Raw genomic sequence first — 10,698 nt, 5'->3', positions numbered from 1 at the left:
TCTCCCAATCAATGACCAATGATGAAAGTCGACCATTAGGTGTGAAGAACTTGCCATTGAGGCATGCAAGCTCTAAGGTACTAAAGGGGATCTCTAGATCAATCTCCTGGATAATGAGCTGATGTTGATAGGAGACGACTCGTCGCAGGAGGGCCATAATTTTCCCCCCATCAATGACACGAGATAAGGAACAAGTGGTAGATGGTGAAACAGAGTATCAGAGGAGAAGGTGAGGGTGTAAACTGCAGAAGGATTATACTCTTGAACATGTCGGTGACACGACTTTGGAGGGGGGTGGTAGCATTTAGGCATCAAGGGATTAGAGGCTCAAAGGAGATGGCATGAATCGAATGGAATGAGGTTAGAATGATAACCCAAACCCACGGAAGGCCAAATGATGATGAATGGATGTCCCAACCCGACAAGAAGCAAAAGTTTCGATGTTCAAGAGTGACTAGATACCATAGACAATCAATGATAAACTTGCGGTTGAGTCCAACCTAGTAATAATTTAACGAGCCCTAGGAAGGAGAAGCTCGAGTCTCGTCATGGTGACGAGTCCAATGTTGTCAGGGTTTAACGAGTCCGAAATAGGTAAAACTCAGAGTCTTTCATGTTTAGAGAGTTTGAAAAAGACACGGAAAAGAAAACTCCAGGGAGGTCCTTTTTCATACAGTTGTGTCTCTCAAGCCCGAAAAAGTATAAAACGATACTCGAAAGAACCACCCGACCATTACGATCGGGGAGTACTTTTCGTAGGTAGTGACTTCGACCCGAAAAAGTAGAAAAGTGGTCAGAAGCACGTCATTTCACAACCAATAAAGAGCCTGAAACGACAAATGTCCGACGATATTTTTGTGTTTAAATGGTCAAAAAAGAGCTTAAAGGCGACCGCCTCTCGTTTCTTTTAACGAGTCAAGAGGAAAACTTAGCCATATTTTCATGTTTCAAGTTGGAAAAGAGATTAAAGACAACTTTCCGAGAACAAGTGTATACGAGACTGCCGTAATTCCACTACCTGAAGCTCTGCACAAAAACACACCACACGTAAACCCGTTCGAGATAATATGAACAATACATATAAATTCATCGGTAAAAACCATATTTTGACTATCCATATGGCAAAATAATGAGAAAAACCTACATTTATAAAATGTAATTTTTAAATTTGCAAAAATCACTATAAAAAAGGATTAACCCATTCATTTTTACCATAGCGCTGTTCAATTTACCGTGGAGCAACTTGGAGCAGTAAAGTTGGCGAGTGAAATTCAGCCCCATCTGTGCATCATTCGTCCCGAAACTTGTTGCAAGTAGACACACGTTGCCCTGCGCTTCAATTTAATACTTTTTTCATGCATTTTGAGCATTCCAACTGCTAGTTTAGGCGGATTTTCAAACCGGGTTCCGCCGCTTGGTCATCGCGGGTTACCCTATCAATTCCACGATGGCCGAAAAAAATTTACAGAAGGCGTGCCCAGATCATTGTGGGAAAGTGGTGTACTTCCGCGATGGTCGTGAAAAATTTGAACTAGTGACCTCACACCATCACGTCTGTTTTTAAAAAAGATGCGGTGATGCCGCGAACTTATGTTTTCATGCAAATTCCGCGTTGAATTTTCCAAATAAAGTGTTAATCCAACTTTTCTTTTCCTGCAGGCTATAATGGCATTCGTGTGGCAAGAACGCACACAGGATAACAATGATATAGAAGCTTTTGCCGATGTGGGGTGCTGAAACGCATTATGGGCATGCGGATTGCTCAAATTCTTCCTAAATCCACACCTTCGGTCACAACCTAACTTTCTGGAGCTACTGATTAGGGCCTAGAATCCCATAGATGGGAAATTTATCATTTGAGGCCAGGATATTGAGTTTGACTCTACAGACATATGTTTTTTGACCGGGCTATCCCGTCGAGGTGAGAGGCCAATTCTGGAGGGGCAGCAACCCAGGGGTGATTCCTTAGATATGCTTATAGCTCAAGTGTGCCCACGGGCACGCAAGACAAGGAGTGGGAAGGTGGCAATCCCAACAGTGGACGATGTAGTCCTTCATGCTATGCTTTTCATGGTGACATGCGCAGCGGGCTCCCAAGCCCAACGTGATGCTTCAAAGACCCAGCTCCAGCTGGCTCTCGAGTGTCTCAATCCCACCATGTTTAACTGGGCAAAGACAGTGATGACAAACATAAAGAGGAAACTCACCAACTGCCGTTGAGGAGAGACGAAGCAGTTTGGTTATGGATCCATCTTAGTCCCACTCATACTAGAGCAGGTGCTGACACTGCAGTTACAGGACATGGATTTGGACTTACGCAGGCCACGTGAGATGAGGGCCACGCGATGGGCTCACGTCATGCCATGAGGAGGTGGCAGACAACCAGTGGTGTGGGGGACATTTTTCCGAGAGTGGCTGGAGTGACAGATGATCTTCATGGAGGATTGGCCATATGCCAGCATGGACTTCCGCGGAGATCCTAACATGCAGCTGCCTGCTAGAGAGCAGTGGGATGATGGTGGTAAGACACTTGATCATATTTTTTGATTTTGATTTTTATGATGATCTTTTATTTTTTCATGTACATGCCCTAAGGAAGAATGTTATGGTATGCAGATGTAGGACCAATGGGACCCATCGGGCTGGCTCCAGAGGCACGAAGGGATGCGCAGGGCATTGCAGCACTAGCCTTGGCTCCTCTGGAAGATGATACGATGGAGACAATGATCCAGAACCTTGAGGGCCTGCTAGCAGGGATTCCAGATTACATAGGGATCGAGGAGGTCCCTAGAGCATCCCAGATCCACATAGTACGGGTGGAACCCAGGATGCATTCCCTATTGGGGCATGTGACACGAGCGGCGGTTTACTATAGGGAGCACAACCCACCATAGTAGACACCTAGGTTTTTACTTCCTGTTGGTGATTTTTGAGAGACATGTGTCTCAGATGTACGGAGAACACAGACTCTATTTGGACATGTACACTTATTTTTGAGTGCCCTGGTGCGCCACACGATATATATATATATATATATATATATATATATATATACATATTCCTATGGTCTATTATTGTGCTTTACATGCTTTCTTGTATGATGTTTTGATTACATGTTACGCAAATGTCTGTCCAATACATGATTAGCTAATGCATCAGATAACGTGTTTAATCATCGTGGAATATGTTGATATGTAATGAAATCAAAATCCCTTTCTAAAAATTTAACACGTAAATACAACCTTAAAATGTGATGGTCTCTGACGAAATATCGCCCATTGAGCTGGTGGATGACAAGCTGAGAGTCTAGGTTCACAACCAATGTACGAATATTGAGATTAATCGCCTCGGCCAGTAACTCAATCACAACACTATATTCAGCGACATTTTTTGTGGTACAACCTAAACAAACACCTTGAAGGTCTATCAAATCACCATGAGAATCATAGATCACCCACGCCGCAGAGGACAAGTTGTAGGTACTGTGGCAGGCACCATCGACGAAACCAACGTAAGATGCGCCAGACATCTGCACAAGAATCAAAAGATACAATAAGCGTTAATCACGCCTTCACACCAAGCCAAAAAACATGAAAACAAACACACGACAATTACGAGGTGTAGATGAGGTGTGGGTTCATTTTTACACAAGCTTGATCCATGGAGAACTCTTCTTGGATTTGGTTTCATGTTTTCACAAGCTTGAAACAAAAAACTATGCTTGTTATAAGTTCGCATGCCCCCAGCATAATGATGCAAATTGAGTTGCATGCCCCCCAAGCTTCATTGCATTCAACGAAGTGGATGGAATGAAGGTTCACTTGTGGTATTTTGGAAAGACTTAACTTGGATTTTACGAGATCTAAAGCAAAGACTTGATTTGGAAAAGGAGTAGTTGTTTCATTTTTTAATGAGGCTGACACAGTGAAAGAACTATCCTCATAACCCTTGTTTCATTTTTAAGCAAGCTTGGCATAAGATCAGGGACTATGCTTGTAACCCTTGTTTCATTTGTTAATGAGCTTGACACAAGATCAGGAACTATGCTCGGAACCCTTGTTTCATTTGTTAACGAGCTTGACACAAGATCAGGAACTATGCTCGTAACCCTATTCATGGGACATCCAAGAACGTGACTCCCAAGAGGTCTTCACGGGATGGAAGAAACACACTCTGGGAGGAACCCATGTCACGATGCACCAATGACAAATCAAGTTCCAATGCCTCCAGTACATCATGTACTAAAACAGCTGCGTGGTCATCAGGAGAGGCGGAGATGGAATGGGTAGCCACATAATTAACCTGTGGCAAAGAAGGTACTGCTGGTGAGCAAGAACCAATAGGGGGTGATGGCTGCACAGGAGGCACCGGGGGACTAGCGAATGATAATTGATCGATGGTCACTATTCTTCCATTGTGTGGAAAACAAGCCACATGGAAAAGTGAAGAAACGAGGGCCCCAATGGCGTAAATATAGTCACGACCAAGGAGAAGACTAAAATTCACACCTTGGACAACCATGATGTCTATATAGATGGTTTTTCCCCCCAAAGTAATAGGAAACTTTGGGAGGATTCCCACAGGTTGACAAGGTTCTCCATCGAATGCCAACAGATTCTGTGTGACTGGCACAAGCTGTGGGGAACCCAAAGCTTGCCAAGTAGTGGAGGGAATAAGACTGACAAATGCACCCTCATCCAGGATAGTGCCAGGTACTACCTTATCGTAGGCGTATACTATAATCTCGAAAGGTACATAGGATGGAAGGCAGAAAATAGTCAAGTGACTCCAATCGAATATGATGGCCAAACTACTTGGTGGGGGAATCGTATGAGTGTCCTCGTGACCCCCAGGAACCAGAGAAGGACTCCCCAGATTAGCTGGGATATGAGAGTCGTTTTCAGACTCTGGAGAATCTGATGAGACGAGAAGAACATGAGCATGACGCTCTTTCGAAACAGAGTGATCGATAGGTGGTAAACCTAATTCGACACTCTCTCCAGCCAATGGTTGGTCTGGAATAGGCTTAGCATAGCCAGGCTCAGAAGGAGGAGGACAGACAAGAGAATAATCTACATCAATCTCTTTGTCAATGGAGGGAGGGTCTGAAGAAAGCCATTGATAACCAATGGGAAGTTGGGGTAAAGAAGCTGTAAGACTTTCCAAAACAACGGAAGCTTTATCCATGAGCGGACAAAGGTGGAGGGGATGGATGCCTTCACATTGCCTACAGGGGAATCGAATCTTCCCGTCCTTCTTATTGTTTCTAGTTGCTAGGATAGCATTGCCTTGAGCTTCAGAGGATGATGAGGGACGAACCAGATTGTGAGGCCATACTTCTAGGAACCTTGGAATGCTAGGACAATCACGAAGAAGATGGTCACCCTTGGATAACTTACAATGAAACTTAATGTTCCGCGAAGTATCAAGAGGTGGTTCGGCCTGGGATGGACTCAGAGTGGTAACTACACAGGTAGCCTTGGATTTATCAGACTTCTTCTTCTTCTTCGTCCTCTTCTTCTTTTTCTTAGGCTCTTGGTTACTTAATGTGAAACTTTCACCAGGCGAAGGAGGAGAGGAGGAGGAGGAAATAGGGGAAGAAGGCGTAGGCTCAACCTTGGAATCAACATGTCTTGGTTTGGATGAAGGAGATGGTGGAACAGGAGTCATGACACTCGGGACCACCGAGGTTGAAAACTACCATATGGGCAAGCTGATGGTTATCCCAGGCAACGACAATGTTGCCATATACAGAGCACTGGCATTTCCAAATGAAGGAAATGGACTAGGATTTCCATCTGGGGGAAAACCTTGTCCAGTAAACTCAGGGAATGTTGCCATTGAGAATGAGAAAGAACCCTACTCAAGCTAATGAAAACAAGATCTAACCAGGTAAATGTGAATCATGGCCAAATAAATTTTAAGACACAGGAACAAAACTTGACCTTTTCGTTTTCAAAGAGTCGAGAAAAGGAAAAAAGATGACTCTAGTCGCCTTCAAATATTTAATGAGCCTGAAGTGACAAGTGCTCAGGTGGACCTTTTCTTTTAGGGAGTTCGAAAAGGAACGAAAGTGACTACTCTGGAGAACTAGGCAAAAGGTTTACCAAACAACCCGTAAAACTGCATATACACCTTGTCAGTCATATGAAAACCAAGGACTTTCCGTAAAGCAGTCAATTTTCCCGAATGCTATGTTCGGTGCGTTACGGTTCGTAAGGCGGCAGACATGGCTTCCTATGGATACAGGATGATAACCTAGTGGGGTCTCCCCATATACTCGATGGTACGTGGGAGCACAATTCCATACTAGACCACTATTGAGTCACCAAAGGAGGAATCACCCAACCTTGAGTGGAAACAAAAGTGACTAGGTTTAACAACACTGGAGCACGTCTCTAGCCTAGACCTCTAAATGTGTGCATTATGTTCCAATGTGTTGTTAGATTTATTCAGTTCATTTTAAAGTTGATCTTGGATTATGTTTTAGTTTTCAGGCCTTACCGTATGTATATAATAGAACCTAGGATGCAACTAGAATGAATGAAATATCCTTTTTTTTCAATGAACACCTACCTATGGGAGGATAGAGAAATCATTCCCAAATGAAGAAAACCAAGGCAACAAAATAGTCACTCAATGCAAGTAGACATCAATTCCTAAAGTGCCCAGAGATTTTAGTCATTTGCTTTTCAATATGCAACTTGAAATGCAAATTCACTTTCACTTTCGCATGCTAAATGAAATTCAATATTTCTTATTTTGATGACTCTAATCTAAAAGAAACCAATAAGCAACAAACAAATGTGGAAAAATGGTTGATCCAAACAATTGTAATCTATGTCTGGGTAGTGGAGAGAAATCGAATCAATGCCAAGATTGGTCCAATAACAATCACTAAACAATCAACCAAAAGTAAGCAAAGGGGAAGGCTTAATCACACCAACAGCAAGAAACAAATGAATCTTTGGAAACAGGCAACCAAGCGAAATTGATCCAAAAGACTTGAAACAATGAAACTAGGTCACAAAGAAAAAAAAACAAGATTCATTTGACAAAGCTCACAAGAGAGTTCCTCAACCTCTAAACAGTGAAAAACAAGTTATCAAACAAGTGAGCACAACAAGGGACTAGTAAGAGTGATGGATTCAGGGGGCAGAATTGAAAAAATCAATTCTATAGCAATCAGTGCGGATGATACACAAGCAACAAGTGTTGATAAAGAACACATCGCAGCAACAAGCGCTGATAAAGAACACACCGTAGCAACAAAGTGATGTCAGCGCGGAAGTACGTGACTTTTCCACGATGGTCTGATTTACATAATCGTCACGGCTGTTAAGCATAATTACACGATGAACAGGATACTACAAAAAGGGTGACACGATGACAGCGCGACTGTTAAATTAAAAACTGCGATGATGTTCAAAACAGTAACAGGTAAACCAAAATCTCCAAAACCAAAGACAATCAATCTTTAATCAAATAAGAGCATTTCCCAGATCAGGCTGGGAAACTCAGAAGACTGGTAACTAATCCCCAAAACTTTAAAAGAGACCAAAACAAAAAAATCAAGGCAAGAGTAAACAAGAAAAAAACAAAGAGATCCCCAGCGGAGTTGCCAATTTGTGATGCAGGAAAGTGTTCCCTCTGCGGACAGAGGCAACCCCGCTAGCCCTAGAGTGGGTCTAGTCACAAACAAGGACAAATCAATAATAGATTTCCTTAAACAGTCACAGTTGGAGGCCTACCTCAACCGGTGGTCGATGGAGTTTCGTTGCGTTGCTCCAACTTCTGCTTCCTTCTCCTAATGAGCAATCAACCTGAAACAATGCAAAGGAAATACAACAAAGCACGTAACCAGAACAACAAATGATCTATTTACTCACAAAGTCAAGAAGTCATGAGCTATCGAGTACATTACATACAAGACATAGGAAAACATCATTGATTGCATTAATTATGAAATAAGAGTAAGCTTACAACCAAAGTCTTGACATCACAAGCCTTCTCAGAAGAGTCCAGCCAGCATGTTCCTCAAGCATTCACTCTTGAAGATGGATCTCCCAATACACAAGTCTATCTCACTCACAAGTTTTACAAAAGATTAAGGGCACTTCACAACCTTCCTCAAGCTATCAACAATCCCACATTTGTCACACTCACACCAGCTATCTAGCAAACTCACAAGCACTAACAGTACTATCAGCAACCACTCCAAAGACTAAGAATTCCAAACTAGCAGCACAGAGAAATGGTGAGATTTTAAATAGGAGGAGTCTCCATGAAAGGTGGGAGGATGAGCTTATCTCCAAGGAAGGTAGCACAAATGACGGAATAGCCACACCAGAGAAAGGAGGGCAACATAAACAAGGCCAACAACTAGGTCTAGAGTCATCTGGAATGCCAACTATTGGAACAAATTCACCCAATCTGGATCATCGCGGGCACATAACTGGCCTACCGTGCTGACATTGCTATTGAATAACAGAGCTAGTCAAGTCATCGCGGAAGATTACAAGCGATAGTTGTGCTGGCACATAAAATTCAACCATCGCGGGAATCAGGTGTACTTCTACGATGGCAGTGCTTCTGGATTGTTTTGGAGCGCCCTTCAGTGCGTTTATTTGGCCAACAGATGCGATGAGGCAGAAACCTTTGGAAAAGTGGGTCATTTGGCAGCATCAGAGAGCAGTTTTCTAATATGAGCATGTATGACTTGGATACATGACACAACAGGAAGACTGGAGTGAAGACAGTGATAAATTATTGTGTAACAAGATGTATGCAAGGATGTGAGTCATCTCTGGGTTTTTTATTAGTGTCATTCCACTTGTTGTTTTTGGTTCCACTTGGAGATTTCTTGGATCTCTTACTCATCCCTAGGCGAATTCAGAGAGGCCAGTTGTCATATGAGAAGTTCCTAGAAGATTCCATGAGCATCTAGTTAGCAAACTGTCTCAGACATTTGTCCATTCTCACTCATCGCACCCCACAGAAGGCCTCTTCAGTATGCATCGCACCTGGCTAGTGTAGAAGTCAGTATGCATCGCACCCTGACAGTGGAGCTTTAAGTATGGTCCAGTTTAGGCCAGTTCTGGATGGTTTTTTAGGTGGAACTTTTGGGGAATGATGTAATCAGTTGACCATGAAATTTTAGGGTATGAAACAACACTTTTAGGGGTTAAAGAGCCCTAGTTTATCGACATATAATATTGGGGTTGAAGTGCCCAAATATGTCTATAACAGTTGCCCCCTAAAATATGAAGTTGTAAATCTTTGATGTCGGGTGAAATGCTTTAACATGAGGATCCGAGGTTTTGAAACTAGAAGTTGACTTGTATAAGATACAATACAATACATCATCATAATATAATTTTCATGATCTAGCTGAGGCAGGCATTCCCATGCTCAGCTTTATAAATTCATTCGTACATAGAATAGATAATCATCTGCAGTTGCAAATTGGTGACTCTTTATATGTAGAGTCATTGTCCCTAGCTTGGATGACCATCTGTGCAACTTCTGTGTATATTTGATCTCTATATATTCATGAATATATCGTAGCCCAGATGGATGAAACTAGATCTAGGGTCTTCAAACTCATTCAATCTTTGTCCGATGTACAAGTTGATCCACATGAAAATATTTTCTGAATTTGAACATGGAAAGACATCGCCTGGTTACCAGCTAATAATGTGAGTTGTTAACAGATGTGAGAGGAATCATCGATAACGATAATGACCCTCAAGGTACTACATTACAATTCACGTGGTGTGAATATATGATCTGATGTCAAACACCATGCAAAATATTTCAGTCGAAGGCCATTGATGTCAACCTATCGCCAGAAGTGAGAAGCTTGCCATTAAGGCATGCAAGCTTCAAAGTACTGGAAGGGTTGTTTCTTAAGTAAACTTCTTGGATAATGAGCTGATGTTGACAAGAAGTGACCTGTCGTAGGAGGGCTTTAATGTATCCCACATCTATGACATGAAACGAAGCAAATTATTTTCTGGAGGTGAAAACAATCAACGACACAAGGTTCAGGAATGGCGATAATGAAAAATGGAGGTTGAAGGTATTGCAGTGGATGAGATATTAACTAGATGGTGAATTCTCGACTGAATGACTTCTCTTGAACATATCGGTGACACTAATATGGATTGGTAGTGTTAACCCCAAAAATGGATGGTGTGAAAGACCAATGGTGAAATGACCGGTTAACGGAATAACCCAACCCGACTCAATCATGGTGATGGTGTGAAAGTGTCACATTCAAGAGCGACCTGCTACCATAAAATTCTTCAAGTTTTGTTCCCTTTTTCCCCAATCATTGCTGACCAATACCTCTTGTTTCAAGGAAAACTAGTGTCGATTCGAACTGCTATTCCCACTAAGACGGGTAGCTATCTTAGAAACAAACAATGAAATATTTTCAAGAGTTCCTTTAAGTGTGATAGATGGAAGGGAAGAAAAGAGGACCAACCTAGATCTTTCGCTTTGATCCTAGCTTGATTTCTCCTTTTCTTGATAGAATTTTCCACTCTCCTACTTGTCCCACTTCAAAGATTATCTGTAGAGTCAAGGTAATAGAAAACCATCAAAGCATCTCTATCTAAAACATCATAAATAATGCGGAATCAAAAACACATTGACCATACAATTGTATTCAAGAACAATAAGACTCACAAATAC

The sequence above is a fragment of the Pinus tabuliformis genome, chromosome 2_2 (genome assembly GCF_031772625.1).
Source record: "Pinus tabuliformis cultivar Carrire ecotype Pingquan chromosome 2_2, CPIR1, whole genome shotgun sequence".
Taxonomy (NCBI): domain Eukaryota; kingdom Viridiplantae; phylum Streptophyta; class Pinopsida; order Pinales; family Pinaceae; genus Pinus; species Pinus tabuliformis.
The sequence above is the reverse complement of the archived record's forward strand: the minus strand, read 5'-3'. Positions refer to the sequence as shown.